Source organism: Triticum aestivum, chromosome 7D, assembly GCF_018294505.1.
Source record: "Triticum aestivum cultivar Chinese Spring chromosome 7D, IWGSC CS RefSeq v2.1, whole genome shotgun sequence".
In the NCBI taxonomy this organism is placed as follows: Eukaryota; Viridiplantae; Streptophyta; class Magnoliopsida; order Poales; family Poaceae; genus Triticum; species Triticum aestivum.
Genome location: NC_057814.1, coordinates 378694723 through 378711151, shown reverse-complemented (window position 1 = coordinate 378711151; position 16429 = coordinate 378694723).

The following is a 16429-nucleotide window of genomic DNA, read 5'->3' as shown; positions in this document are numbered from 1 at the left end:
AGACATCTCAAACTTCTCCGACATTAGCTTTCCAAACTTCTCACTAAAATGAGGGTCAGTCGAACCAAATATAATATCATAAAGATAAATTTGGCACACAAATAGTTCTCCATTAACCCTTTTAGTAAAAATAGTAGAATCTATTTTTCCAATTTCAAAGCCTTTTTCAATAAGGAACTTGGTCAAACATGTATACCATGCTCTAGGAGCTTTTTTCAGACCATAAAGAGCTTTGTGAAGTTTGTAAACATGATTAGGTTTCTTAGGATTGACAAAGCCGGGAGGTTGCTTAACATAAACTTCCTCCTCAATTTCACCATTTAGAAACGCACTTTTAATGTCCTTTTGGTACAAGGTGATATCATGATGATTAGCATAAGCAAGTAAGATGTGAATGGAGTCAAGTCTAGCAACGGGAGCATATGTCTCACCATAGTCCATACCTTCGACTTGAGTGTAGCCTTGGGCTACGAGACGTGCTTTGTTGCGAACTACTTGTCCATCTTCATCTTGCTTGTTGCGAATCACCCATTTGGTACCGATGATGTTGTGGTTGTTGTCGGGCTTTTCAACCAATGTCCACACTTGATTTCTCTCAAAGTTGTGTAGCTCTTCATGCATAGCATTTATCCAATCCGGATCTTCCAATGCTTCTTCAACCTTCATAGGTTCAATGCTAGAGATGAATGAATAATGTTCACAAAAATTAGCCAAACGAGTTTTAGAGCGAGTGATTCTCCCGGTTTGGATATCATTGTAGATTTGCTCGACGGGGTGGTCTTTGGAAACTCTTGCTCGAACTCATGGGAGCTTTTGCTTTGATCGGGGTGGAACATCTTCTTCATCTTGTCCTTCTTCTTGGCCTTCTTCATTGTTGACGTTGTCATTCTCTTGTCGTGGTGGAGAAGGAGGTTGTTGATGTTCATCTTGGTGTACTTCCTTGTTTTCTTCGTCTTGGTGTGTCCCACTTGTGGATGCTTCCGTGTCGACTCTTGGTTCACCTTGTCGTGAGGTAGAAGCTTCCACTTGGACAGACGAGGTACTCTCCTTCACTTCCGTAGGACGAACCTTGCCAATAGACAAGTCTTGGATTGCTTCCGAAGGGTCTTTATCTCCTACATCAATTGGCAATTGCTCTACTTGCGAGCCGTTAGATTCATCAAACTTCACATCTACCGTCTCTTCAACCTTTCGGGTGAAATTGTTGTAGACACGGTAAGTGTGAGAGTTTGAGCCATAACCAAGTAGGAAACCTTCATGAGATTTAGGAGCAAATTTAGAACGACGATGCTTATCAAGAATGTAGCACTTTGAGCCAAATACTCGAAAGTATCCAACTTGGGGTTTGTTACCGGTGAGGAGCTCGTATGCCGTCTTGCCGAGTAGCTTGTGAAGATACAAGCGATTTGTTGCATGACAAGTTGTCTCAACCGCTTCCGCCCAAAATTGTTTTGGAGTCTTGTACTCATTAAGCATCGTTCTTGCCATCTCAATAAGAGTACGGTTGTTCCTCTCAACAACTCCATTTTGTTCAAGTGTGTACGTGGCCGAGAACTCGTGTGAAATCCCTTCTTCATCAAGAAAGGTATCCACATTTGCGTTCTTGAACTCCATTCCGTTGTCGCTCCGAACCTTCTTGATCTTCACTTCAAATTGATTTTGGGCCTTCCTAGTGAAGCTTTTGAAGATCTTTTGGACCTGCAATTTATCATCTAGAAAGAACACCCACGTAAATCTTGAAAATCATCAACTATGACTAGACCAAATGAGTTACCACCGAGACTCTTGTAAGCATTGGGACCAAAGAGATCCATGTGAAGTAGCTCGAGCGGTCTTCTCGTGGTCATGATGTTCTTCACCGGTGACTCCCTCCAACTTGTTTTCCTGCCTGACAAGCACTACAAAGTCTATCCTTGTCAAATATAACATCTTTTACTCCAAGGATATGATCACCTTTAATAAGCTTGTCAAGATTTCGCATGCCCACATGACCTAACCTTCTATGCCGTAGCCAGCCTTTGGAAGATTTAGCAATTAAGCAAGTTCTAGGTTGAGCCTTTTTAGTGAAATCGACAATGTAAAGATCACCTCTACATATACGGTAAAGACCATTTTATGATTGTCTCTCCGAAACACTTGGCAATCTACTTCAGTGAATAAGACATTGAAACTGAAATCAGCAAGTCTAGATACTGAAAGTAAATTGTACCCAAGAGATTCAATGAGCATGACATTTTGTATGGAGCTATCATGTGAGATGGCCACCTTACCGAGACCAACCACCTTACCCTTTGAGTTATCACCAAAGGTGACATACTTCCGAGGGCCGTCGTTTTCTGCAAGCTCACGAAACATATCCTTGTCTCCGGTCATATGATCAGTACATCCACTATCAAGGACCCATTCCTTTCCTCCAGCCATGTAGCCGCGAAGATTAGCCATAAGACCAAAGTGTCTCCTCGCATCATCAAGATCATAGTCACTATCATCATACTCATCATAGCATCCATGTTCAACATCGTCTTGTGATTGATCAACTCCTAGAGAGGGTAAATCATTAGATAAATGATCATCACAATGGTCATCTTTATGAATTCTAATAGCTTCGGAAATGATATTGCTAATAATTCCAACATCTCCTTTGGCACGCATGAGGTCACGAAGCTCAAATAGACAATCATCAAATTTAGGATCACTAGTACTCATCTTACTCAAGGCAATAGACTTATGGAGAATTTCATCTATGTTTTGCAAGGAATAGTTTGGAAATCTTTCCTCAAGAAATCTCCATATAGTGTAGGCACACTCAAGAGTAGGAAAACATCCAATCAAGTTTCTAGGAAATCCTCTAGTGATAAGATTAACTGTTCTAAGGTTGCGGATCATGTCAATAGACTCATCAAGGGTAGGAGGCAAAGGATCAACATGAGGTGCACAAGGGCTAGTAATGTACTTGTTCAAATGATATTCATTGAAAATCTCAAGCATCTCATTTTTCCATTCGTGAAAGAACTCTCCATCAAGAATAGGCACTCTATGTCTAAGACTCCCCAATGTAGACACATCCATCTTCCTCCAATGGTGATTAAACCAAGGCAATGGAGACCAAAGCTCTGATACCAATTGAAAGGATTGAGAATAGCTGTCTAGAGGGGGGGTGAATAGACTCTAAGAAGAAAAGTTGCAGTTTTTAATTTCCTTAAGTTGATGTGGAGTGTTGGCACAAGTTTAAACATTCACAATACATATCAAGAAAGCATGACAAGAGTATATGAGCAGCGGAAACTAAAGCATGCAAGTTGCAAGAATGTAAAGGGATGGGATTGGAATGTGCAAACGCAATTTGGAGACACGGAGATTTTTTATCCGTGGTTCCGATAGGTGGTGCTATCGTACACCCACGTTGATGGAGACTTCAACCCACGAAGGGTAACGGTTGCGCGAGTCCACGGAGGGCTCCACCCACGAAGGGTCCACGAAGAAGCAACCTTGTCTATCCCACGATGGCCGTCGCCCACGAAGGACTTGCCTCACTCGGGTAGATCTTCACGAAGTAGGCGATCTCCTTGCCCTTACAAACTCCTTGGTTCAACTCCACAATCTTGACGGAGGCTCCCAAGTGACACCTAGCCAATCTAGGAGACACCACTCTCCAAGAAGTAACAAATGGTGTGTTGATGATGAACTCCTTGCTCTTGTGCTTCAAATGATAGTCTCCCCAACACTCAACTCTCTCTCACAGGATTTGGATTTGGTAGAAAGATGATTTGAGTGGAAAGCAACTTGGGGAAGGCTAGAGATCAAGATTTATGTGGTTGGAATGGAATATCTTGACCTCAGCACAAGTGTAGGTGGTTCTCTCTCAGAAAATGTATGTTGGAAGTGTAGGCATGTTCTGATGGCTCTCTCCACGAATGAAGAGTGGGTGGAGGGGTATATATATAGCCTCCACACAAAATATAACCGTTACACACAATTTACCAAACTCGGTGGGACTGAATCGTTAAACTCGGTCAGGCTGATCTAGTTCATAATGTGACCGTTATGGTTTTTGGTGGGACCGACACGTCAACTCGGTGAGACCGATTTCGTTAGGGTTAGGGCATAACGTAATCTCGGTGAGACCGATTACACAAACTCGGTGAGACCGATTTTGGTAATAGACAAACAGAGAGTTGGTCAGGCAAACTCGGTGGGACCGATTTGCTCATCTCGGTTGGACCGAAATGTTACGAAGGGGTGACAGAGAGTTTGCATTGCAATCTCGGTGGGACCGATTGCATATTTCGGTGAGACCGAAATTATTGCAATAGGCAACAGAGAGTTTGCAATCCCATCTCGGTGAGACCGAGATCCCTATCGGTGAGACCGAATTGATTAGGGTTTCTGGTAGTGGCTATGTCAAGAGAACTCGATGGCGCCGGATAGAAAGATTCAGTGGGGCCGAGTTTGACTTTTGGTTTGGGACATATGTGGATGTGCGAATGTGGTTGAGGGCTTTGGAGCATATCACTAAGCACTTTGAGCAAGCAAGCCATTAAGCAACACCTCATCCCCTCTTAATAGTATTGGCTTTCCTATGGACTCAATGTGATCTTGGATCACTAAAATAGAAAATGTAGAGTCTTGAGCTTTGAGCTTGAGCCAATCCTTTGTCCTCAGCAACTTGAAGAGGTTCCACATCCTCTAGTCCATGCCACTCCATTGTTGAACTTATCTGAAACATACTAGGTAGAAGTATTAGTCCAACAAGAGATATGTTGACATTAATTACCAAAATCACCCAGGGAGCACTTGTGCTTTCACCTGAAAGCCTTGTTTGAACAGTCTACCGGCGTCATCCGGCAACTAAATGAGAGCAATGCGAAGCGCCAGGCCGAGCATGACCTGCTAAGGGCGAAGATCATCGGAAGTGCAGGGCAGCAGGAGCAGACCACTGCCTTGTTGAAGAGGGCCGGCGTCATCATCGAGAAACTTATGGACGAGAATGCCATGCTGGGCATCATGCGCAGAAGGCTGGTGGAGGAATCCATGGATGCTCTCAAGCAGCATCTTGAGGACAAGAAAGAGCTCATCGCCGCTCGCCGCAGAGACTAGTTCCCGCGGCCTGCGGCAACGCATCAACAAAGTAGAGATCAGCGAGCCAGATCGTTGTCTTCCTTCTTCTTTTGCCCTTGTGTATTTCGGGCGTTTCCGCATTTGGCTTTTTTTAATTATGTTCCTAAATATGTAAGACAATTATTATCCACTGTCATCGTCCTTATATTCATCATGCTTGCTATAAGTCGTAGTCGATGCTATATAGGTCCGTCGGATCTTACATCAAGATCTGTGCAAAACTTTCTTTTCAGATTTTCATTTTTCTCTCTTAAATCTCAGTCCAGTGAGACATATAGCCACGCTGTAGAATAGGTGCTCGGGCGCCATTAATGGGGACGTTGGGAGGAAGGTGCGCGGCGGGTAGCGGTCAAAGGGCTCTCCTCCCGATGAGCACGCGCAGGGGTCTGATCGCACGCCTCCCGTACTCAAATAGCTACCCCGCACGACACCTCCTAGCCAATAAAAAAAGGGACGTGTGGCGGCACGTAATTGGTAAGTAGTACGCCCACGGTTTCAATAATACTTGTGTTTTCGATTTGTAACGTGACACCACTTGTTCCAAAATGACTTTGTTGATTGTTAATGTGTGCGCCTTGGAAAATCGGACAGAAAAATTACCATAGCATGTTGGTGACATGTCATGACACCATGCCAAGTTTCATGATTTTCAGGCGTCTTTTGTACTTACAGGAATTAAAAAACCAAGTTTCTCAATCTTTCCGGCCGAGCCACGACGCCCAGATGTTTGAATTTCATTCCCATCTCTTGCATAGGACCTAGAAATTCACCCAAGGACACACATGTGGTTTTTCAAACAACTTTGGTGCACTGGAGCCTGTGCTTGTAGTTCAAATTTGAATTATGCTCATTAAATGCACAGAAACTCAATTAATCTATGAAAAGGCCAAACGAACCCGGAATAATTCCAAAATTTAGCACGATACTTATATTTGGTCTAATCTGCCTGTGTAAAAAAATTAAAGCGGGAGAAGGCAATGTACGTATGTCGTTTCGCACACGGAGGTGGCACGTTCCCTCTCGGAACCACGAGCCTTCTTGACGGAAGCTCCGGTTTGCAAGAAGCTTACACCAAAACTTGTCCCAATTCGGCCAAAAAAATTACCGCAGCATGTTGGTGCCATGTCATGACACCATGCCAAGTTTCATGATTTTCAGGCGTGTTTTGGATTTACAGGAATTAAAAAATCAAGTTTCTCAATCTTTCCGGGCGAGCCACGACGCCCAGATGTTTGAATTTCATTCCCATCTCTTGCATGGGACCTATAAATTCACCCAAGGACAAACATGTGATTTTTCAAACAACTTTGGTGCACTGGAGCATGTGCTTGTAGTTCAAATTTGAATTATGCACATTAAATGCCCAGAAACACAATTAATGCATAAAAGTGCCAAACGAACCCGGAATAATTCCAAAATTTAGCACGATACTTCTATTTGGTCTAATATGCTTGTGTAAAAAAATTAAGGCGGGAGAAGGCAATATACGTATCTCGTTTCGCACACGGAGGTGGCACGTTCCCTCTCGGAACCACGAGCCTTCTTGACGGAAGCTCCGGTTTGCAAGAAGCTTACACAAAAGCTTGTCCCAATTCGGCCCAAAAAATTACCACAGCATGTTGGTGCCATGTCATGACACCATGGTTTCATGATTTTCAGGCGTGTTTTGGATTTACAGGAATTAAAAAACCAAGTTTCTCAATCTTTCCGGCCGAGCCACAACGCCCAGATGTTTGAATTTCATTCCCATCTCTTGCATAGGACCTAGAAATTCACCCAAGGACACACATGTGGTTTTTCAAACAACTTTGGTGCACTGGAGCCTGTGCTTGTAGTTCAAATTTGAATTATGCTCATTAAATGCACAGAAACTCAATTAATCTATAAAAAAGGCCAAACGAACCCGGAATAATTCCAAAATTTAGCACGATACTTCAATTTGGTCTAATCTGCCTGTGCAAAAAAATTAAGGCGGGAGAAGGCAGTGTACGTATGTCGTTTCGCACACGGAGGTGGCGCGTTCCCTCTCGGAACCACGAGGCTTCTTGAGGGAAGCTCTGATTTGCAAGAATCTTACACCAAAGCTTGTCCCAATTCGGCCAAAAAAATTACCGCAGCATGTTGGTGCCATGTCATGACACCATGCCAAGTTTCATGATTTTCAGGCATGTTTTGGATTTACAGGAATTAAAAAACCAAGTTTCTCAATCTTTTCGGGTGAGCCACGACGCCCAGATGTTTGAATTTCATTCCCATCTCTTGCGTGGGACCTATAAATTCACCCAAGGACACACATGTGATTTTTCAAACAACTTTGGTGCACTAGAGCATGTGCTTGTAGTTCAAATTTGAATTATGCACATTAAATCCCCAAAAACTCAATTAATGCATAAAAATTTCAAACAAACCCAGAATAATTCCAAAATTTAGCACGATACTTCTATTTGGTCTAATCTGCCTGTGTAAAAAAATTAAGGCGGGAGAAGGCAATATACGTATCTCGTTTCGCACACGGAGGTGACACGTTCCCTCTCGGAACCATGAGCCTTCTTGAGGGAAGCTCCGGTTTGCAAGAAGCTTACACCAAAGCTTGTCCCAACTCGGCCAAAAAATTTACGGCAGCATGTTGGTGCCATGTCATGACACCATGCCAAGTTTCATGATTTTCAGGCGTGTTTTGGATTTACAGGAATTAAAAAACCAAGTTTCTCAATCTTTTCGGGCGAGCCACGACGCCCAGGTGTTTGAATTTCATTCCCATCTCTTGCATGGAACCTATAAATTCACCCAAGGACACACATGTGATTTTTCAAACAACTTTGGTGCACTAGAGCATGTGCTTGTAGTTCAAATTTGAATTATGCACATTAAATGCCCAAAAACTCAATTAATGCATAAAAATGCAAAATGAACCCGAAATAATTCCAGAATTTAGCATGATACTTCTATTTGGTCTAATCTGCGAGTGTAAAAAAATTAAGGTAGGAGAAGGCAGTGTACGTATGTCGTTTCGCACACGGAGGTGGCACATTCCCTCTCGGAACCACGAGCCTTCTTGACGGAAGATCCGGTTTGCAAGAAGCTTACACCAAAGCTTGTCCCAATTCGGCCAAAAAATTTACTCAAACATGTTGGTGCCATGTCATGACACCATGCCAAGTTCATGATTTTCAGCCATGTTTTGGATTTACAGGAATTAAAAAACCAAGTTTCTCAATCATTCCGGCCGAGCCACGACGCCTAGATGTTTGAATTTCATTCCCATTTCTTGCATGGGACCTATAAATTCACCCAAAGACACACATGTGATTTTGAACAAACTTTGGTGCATTGGAGCATGTGCCTGTAGTTCAAATTTGAATTATGCACATTAAATGCCCAGAAACTCAATTAATGCATAAAAATGCCAAACAAACCCGGAATAATTCCAAATTTAGACACGACACTCATGTACTAGTTGCATGTTCACTGTGCGTAAATGTTCTAGCAATTCAAACACCATCCTTTCCCTCCGTAACACCATTTTGTCTTTAAAAACATAATGAAAAAATCAGGTATACCACAAACAGTTTACTAGAAAGAATCGCGTGGGATGCGATATAAAATATCTTGGCGCACCGTCTTGTCTTGGTTACGCAGGAAGCTTCGTCATCTACAGTCCACCGCCCCCGCTTGAACCACACTTGCGCGCCAGTTTCTCGCGGCACCAAGCGAATTTTTTTTGCCACCGCGGAAATATCTATCTCCCCGCCCCCTCCCTCCTACCAAAAGCCACATTTCCACCGTTCCTCATTGCTTTCCAAGTTCAAACCTTCACTGCTGCTTACTGGCAGCTTAGCCTCCTCGCCGGCGACCCTTCTTCTCGCAGCTCCGCCTCCTCGCCGGCTACCCTTCTTCTTGCAGTACCGCCTCCTCGCCGGCTACCCTTCTTCTTGTAGCGTCGCCTCCTCGCCGGTGAGCCTTCTTCTTGCAGCGCCGCCTCCTCGCCGGTGACCCTTCTTCTTGCTGCGCGGCCTCCTCGCCACCGAACCTTCTTCTTGCTGCGTGGCCTTGTCGATATGGTCAGGTAATCCACACCCCACCCATACCATCCTCCTCCTTTCCCGTCCCACATGCCCCGACCGATGAAGTGACACCTTCCACCGAAATCACTGCCCCCTACTCCAATTAAGCGTCGCCCACAGCCATTTTGCACGCAGTATAACATGGAGCTCGGTAGCATGCGGCCGCACGCGTGAACGAGGTCGCTATGGCTGCCATGCGTGTCGACCGCCAGATCTTGGAGGAGCACCTCGTCTTCGAGGCCACCGTCGACACCGCCACGCGGTTGTCTACTTTAAAATATAGTTCGTGATGTTTTCTCGAGGCCACCGCCAGTGCCTTCTAGTGATTTGTCCTATGTAATGTTAATATGCAATCTGATGTTCAGTTAACAGTTTGGTCCTCTGAAATGTAATGTTCAGTTAACACTTTGGTCCAACAATTGCTACATTTCGTAGTACTGTTCTCAAGCATTCTTTGTTTTGTTAACTATCTTATCTTCTCATACATGTTTCTATTCTGCAATGTCGTGCTCAGTTAACTATTTTGGTTCATTTGGTCTGTTGTCCATTTAACTGTTTGGTTCAGTTCTACAATTTGATTTTCATTTGATGTGGGTACAATTTTGTATTGTTATGCATGTGACACCAATCGAATTTGGCTGTACTCAATACATATTCTACTGATAGTATGGCAACTCTCAGTTAACCTGATCAAGATCTTCCTGATGTGTGTTGTAGGGAGACACTGCGGTTTACCATCGAGGTTTGTTCAAGCAGGGTCCTTTGGCTAATAGCACATTATTGTGCTGTTGCAGGAATCATTCTAATATTTACGTTTCTTACAATTTGGTCTTGCACATGTAGGTCTTGCTGTCAGAGGCTCAGACCCACTGTTCGACCCATTTTGCATATGGGGAAATGAGATGTCCATGAATATCACTCAAGTCAAGAAACTCAGAAAGATTGTTAGGATGAAGAAACTTGCGACGAATAACAGCAAGATCTTTGTTTGCACAATGAAGAAGACATCAGTTAACTATAGGATGGTACCAACTCTTTTACCTTGTTTTTACCCCTTGCGCCATTTCAAAATTTACAACAGCGATTTGTGCATAGCTTTGTTTTCAGTACTTTTCAAAGCAGTTCACCGATGATTACCTCTCAAACCACCTGCATGGTCAAGAGGCGAGGAAGGTATTCATTCAACACCAACGGTACAATATTGAAGTCTTGCTGAAGAGGACGAAGGTTGGGTGGGCAATTATCCATAGCCACTGGCCTAAAGTTGCAAGGACATTCAACATCACTGAAGGCTCAATATTTGCCTTCCGCTTCTGCAGTTTCCCAGATGAGATTCATCTGTCTATTTACCGTGTATGATGCTACTTTCCAAAGGTTTTTGATGTTGCATGTGAAACTTGGTGCTGTTGTGTAATGGCGTAACTGAGTGCCGAAGCTATCTGATGTAATTCGATTACGAAATCATGGTTGCTTTTATACGGATATGAAATATCTAGCGTGTTTTATAAGAAATATCAGTTTGATCAGTACAAGGATTATCAATAATAGGCTAATTACCCTACTTATTGGGGTTTTCTACTACAAATGGTTACTCAGACAACACCGTGGGCAATGAACTCAAACAACCCGCATGGTTCCTAGAAAGTAGGCATGTTCGATCAACTAACAATCATACACGGCTTCTGGCAGCGAACTGTTTGCGTTAGGCCACCTTGCACAATCGTTTCCACACAAAGAACTGTGTGGGATGTACATACCTACAGAAATGATTTTCTGGGATTCACCGTGTGGGATGTACATACCTACGGAAATGATTTCTGGGATTCACCGTGTGGGATGTACATGCCTACGGAAATGATTTCTGGGATTCACCATGTGGGATGTACATACCTACGAAAATTATTTATGGGATTCACCGTGTGGGATGTACATACCTATGGAAATGATTGGGTTTCGATGCCTCGCCCGATCGCACATGCCCCTAGCCTGGGTCCCAGCAGGGCCTATCCCCGACGATTTCTGGGTCGTGTGGGAAGGACCCCCCTATTGCCCACACTCACTTGGTGACGGTTCCAAATGCCATCGTGGAAAGGGGTTAAAAACCGTTTGTTTAGCACGTCGTTGTACCAGTGTACACTACATGCGGCCCGAAAATATGTATGGGTACGGTGGTGTATGATGTGTTTAAATCCCAAATGCACAACTTCGATGGGCCACCAACTACATTACAAACCGAACACCATACCTGACTCCAAGCCTGGTTCAATACGTACGATGTCAGTTTCCCAACTTCGAGGCGACAGCGGGGGGAGGGGGTCGTCCCACGCATGCACTCAAACTTTATTTTGTCTAGCATCTATATATATACATCTATACACCTATATAGTGTGAGAATAACTTTGAAAGTTGGTCGTTGGATGAAGCCAATCCGACGGTACAGAGATGGCAAATCCGAGCATTACTGGCTGTTGGATATCATCTACATTCCACCAGATTCTACCACATGTACAATCTAGAAGACTCCATGGTTGAACTTAAGCATAATGCACAAACCTCAAAACACAAGCACTTCTCCTTTGTTCTCTAGAATCTTCCATATCTTAATTGCCCAAAAAAATCTAAATGAATTGTCACTTTTTGTTTTTACCTTTACAATGCACAATTCCACGAATCTTAAAATAGATTTTTTTTATAAAACTAATTGATTTTGGATGAGATGAACTATAAGAATTAAACGGACATCTACATCATGCGTATATGACTCAAGGCTTACATGCTATAGTGTGGTATTTATTCATAATTTGGTTACCAAATCTCATGCGTGCAATGCACGTGTACCTTACTAGTATCAATAGGAAACCATCATGGTTAAACCCTTCTCGTTGTTGGGTCAAAGGGATAGATTGTCTGGGGCCCCTAATTGTCAGTAAAGGATAGTATATATACCTCAAGGAGCGCACAGATATGTGTCGCGTCTATAAGCCGCACAAGGGAGACATGCTCGAGAAGAACACCCTGCCCCCTATACCCAGCATGCAACCTGAAAAAGGTTTATATAATCGCCATGACAGGTCAAGTCAATCATTCTTTAATTTTTTAGAGGAAAAGATAACCCATAAAGACATAGTAGGTTTATATAATCGCCATGACAGGTCCAGTCAATCATTCTTTAATTTTCTTAGAGCAAAAAATAACCCATAAAAACATAGTCTACAAAATGAAGCTTGAGATATGCAACTTCCCACCGGGTCACCCATCCTTGGGCTACTCCAGCCCGAGCACGCTTAACTTCTGTGTTCTATTCGACTAGGCTAGCAGATGGGAAGCCGGCCCTTGCTGATAAGAATTGCCTCCTTGCCTTTAAGGCGTTTCACGCTGGTCAACCTAAGGGACCTACTCCCTCCTATCACACACATTTGTGCTTTTAGAAACTGTGTGGGATATTTTACATGGCCAGTGTGTCGCCGCTAGCCTTCAATGAGCACTGACACTGGTAGCGGGAAAACGATGGGAGAAGAGGCGGGAAACCGATGAGAGGAGTGGCGAGAAACGGTAGCCTGTTCTGAATGAAGACCTAGTAAAGAAGGAAGCGTGAGCTACATGACGCATGTGCACAGTGCTTACCCATGTACTGCATGTGCTGTCGAAAGGGCTCAGGGTTGCCGTTCGATCTGAGGGCATCCATCAGTGCACACGTACGATCCGTGGGGTTTGGGTTCTGGCCAATCAGAATGCACGACTCAGATCGTGCGCGCAGCAGGGGGGAATATCATACGGAAATCAACATTCGGTGGAAACCGGTGAAAACCATGAGAAAAAGCTATTTTGAAGTTTCAAAAAAATTGAAAAAAAATGCGGGATGTTAAGAGGATGATGTTTTATTGCTACACAAAATTTCAAGTTGAAACACATTACGAGAAGTGAGCCACAAAAAAGACAAAATCAGCATTGAATAGTACCGAATAGTAATGTCACTATTCAGGGCTGAATTTATCTTTTTCATAGCTCACACCTCATAATGTTTTTCAACTTGAAATTTTGTGTCGCAATAAAACATCACCTTCTTAACATCCCATATTTTTTTCAGATTTTTATGAAACTTTAAAATATGGTTTCCACGAAGTTTTCATTGAATATCGGCTTTCGTGAGTGAACCGTGTGCTATTTGAAAACATTTCGTGAGAAGAATCTCGGTTTTTAAATCCCCGTAAATCCAAAACTAAGCCGAAAATCGTGAAACCTGGTATGGTGTCATGACATGGCACTTATATGTCGAGGAATTTTTTCGTCCATTGTGGCGCAAGTTTTATTAGAAGCCTCTTACAAATCGGAGCTTCGCTCAAAGAAGCCTCGTGGTTCCGATAGGGAACGTGTCCCCCTTGTGGGCGAAACGTAATCACTGCCTCTTTTCGCCTTGTATTTTCTTCTACGGGCAACATGGAACTACAGGATATCCGTGCTGAAATTTAAACTTATTCAGGGTTCGTTTGGCCTTTTTATACACTAATTGAGTTTCCTAGGCATTTAATGTCCATAATTCAAATCTGAACTTCAAATACATGCTCCAGTTCACCAAAATGGCTAGAAAATTTGTACATGTGTCCTTGGGTGCATGTTTAGGTCCCATGCCAGGAATGGGAATGAATTACAACCGTACCCGCGTCTTGGCTCGTCCTCAAACATTTGGAATCTCTGTTTTTAAATCCCCGTAAATCCTAAACTCACCAGAAAGTCATCAAAGGTGGCATGGTGTCACGTCATGGCACATAATATGTCGTGGTAAAAACATTGTCCAATTTGGGCCAAGCTTTATTACAAACCTCTAACAAAAACCGGAGCTTCTCTCAAAGAAGCCTCGTGGTTTCGATAGGGAAACGTGTTCCCCTTGTGGGCGAAACGTAATCGCTGCCTCTTTTTGCCTTGTATTTTCTTCCATAGGCAACATGGAACGACATAGTATATGTGCTGAAATTTAAACTTATTGAGGGTTCGTTTGGCCTTTTTATACACTAATTGAGTTTCCTAGGCATTTAATGTCCATAATTCAAATCTGAACTACAAATACATGCTCCAGTTCACCAAAATGGCTAGAAAAATTATACACGTGTCCTTGGGTGCATGTTTAGGTCACATGCCACGAACGGGAACAAATTACAACCGTACCGGTGTCCTGGCTCGTCCTCAAACATTTCGAATCTCGGTTTTTAAGTCCCCATAAATCCAAAACTCACCAGGAAGTCATCAAAGGTGGCATGGTGTCACGTCATGGCACATATATGTCATGGTAAAAACATTGCCAATTTGGGCCAAGCTTTATTACAAACCTCTTACAAACCGGAGCTTGTCGCAAGAACCCTCGTGGTTTCGATAGGGAAACGTGTCCCCTTGTGGGCCAAACGATAATCACTCCCTCTTCTAGCCTCGTATTTTCTTCTACACGCGACACGGAACAACAGGAGATTCGCGCTGAACTTTGAAATTAATCAGGGTTCGTTTGACCTTTTTTATTCATTAATTGAGTTTTTCAAGGCATTTAATGTCCATAATTCAAATCCGAACTACAAATGCATGCTCCAGTGCACCAAAATGGCTAGAAAAAACATACATGCTTCATTGGGGTGCATGTTTAGGTCCCATGGAACGAACGGGAACGAATTCAACCGTCTCTCCGTCCTGGCTTGGCCACAAACATTGCGAATCTCGGTTTTTAAATCTCTGTAAATCCAAAACTCACCAGTAAATCATGAAACTTGGCATGGTGTCACTACATGGTACATATAATTGTCCAATTTGGGTGATGCTATATTACAAGCCTTTTACAAACCGGAGCCTGTCGCAACCCTCGTGGTTCCGGTAGAGAAACATGCCCCTCTTGTGGGCGAAACGATAATCGCTGCCTCTTCTCGCCTGGAACTTTGTTTTCTACAGGCAACAAAGAATAACAGGAGTGTCGGGCTGAAATTTGAAACTGTTCAGGGTTCGTTTGGCCGTTGTATATATATTACTAACTACTAAGTTTTCTACGCATTTAATGTAGTCCATAATTCAAATTTGAACTACAAGCACATGCTCCCATGAAGCAAAATGGGTGGGAAATCGTACATGTGTCATTGGGTGCATGTTTAGGTCTCATTTAAGGAATGGGAATGAATTACAAACTTGTCATCGTCCTGAAACATTGAGAATCTCGGTTTTTAAATCCGAGTAAATCAAAAAGTGACCCAAAAAACATGAAACTTGGCATGGTTTCATGACATGGCACATATATGCCGTGGTAAAAACAATCGTCCAGTTTGAGAAGAGGCGCACACATTAGTAGCTAACGAAGTTCTTTTTGAAACAAAAAGCTGACACGTTAATATCGCAAATGGTTGTATTATATTAACCATGTCGAAATTTAACCATAATCGGTGGCATGCGTGCAACTGTTTGATTAGACGGGACAAGCGCAAGAAGTCCGCCGTGCAGGCTCGACGGGACGCGTGCGAGCAGTCCGACGCCCAGGCTCGATGGGACGCGTGCATCCTGTCCACCTCGCAGGCTCGACGGGACACGTGCGAGCAGCAAGGCCGCCCATGCTCACCGGGAAGCGAGCTCTTTGACCTCCATGCACCAGCCGCCGCCCGCCTCGCTCACAATTTCTCCATTAATGGGTTAATTAAAGCACCTAGACAGAGGGTGTTTGCTTGTGATCCCATGGCAGCATTTGCTTTGTTCGTGTTTTCAACTCGTATTCCGCCCTAATTTAAATTGCCACATAGGGCAACGGATAATACGACCACAAATAAAATGGCAACGGATAATACGACGAAAATTTTACAATGGCGCAGATAATAATTGTCTTACATATTCCGGATAATTTAAAATGCCACATGCAGCAAAGCTCGGAAGACACGTGGGCAAGAGAAGAAGGAAATTGCAGACAACGATCTGGGTCGCTACTGTCTCTACTCGTCGATGGATCGCCGGGCGGCGAAATCCTCTAGCTCCTTTTTCAATTCCTCATGACTTTGCTTGAAAGCAACCACAGATTCCTCCACCTCCTGCTCGTGCTCGATCCGGAGCTTCCTCAAGCCACCCATCAGTTTCTCGACGACCGCTTTCAGGGTCATCTCCGAGGCACTGCTCTGCTCATGCAGCATCTTCTAGCCGACGGCCTCCTCCTCCTTCTCGGTGACCAACTTGAGGAGCTTCGCATTGGCACCCATGAGTTGCTCGACGAGGCTGGTAACCTTGTCAACTGAGGC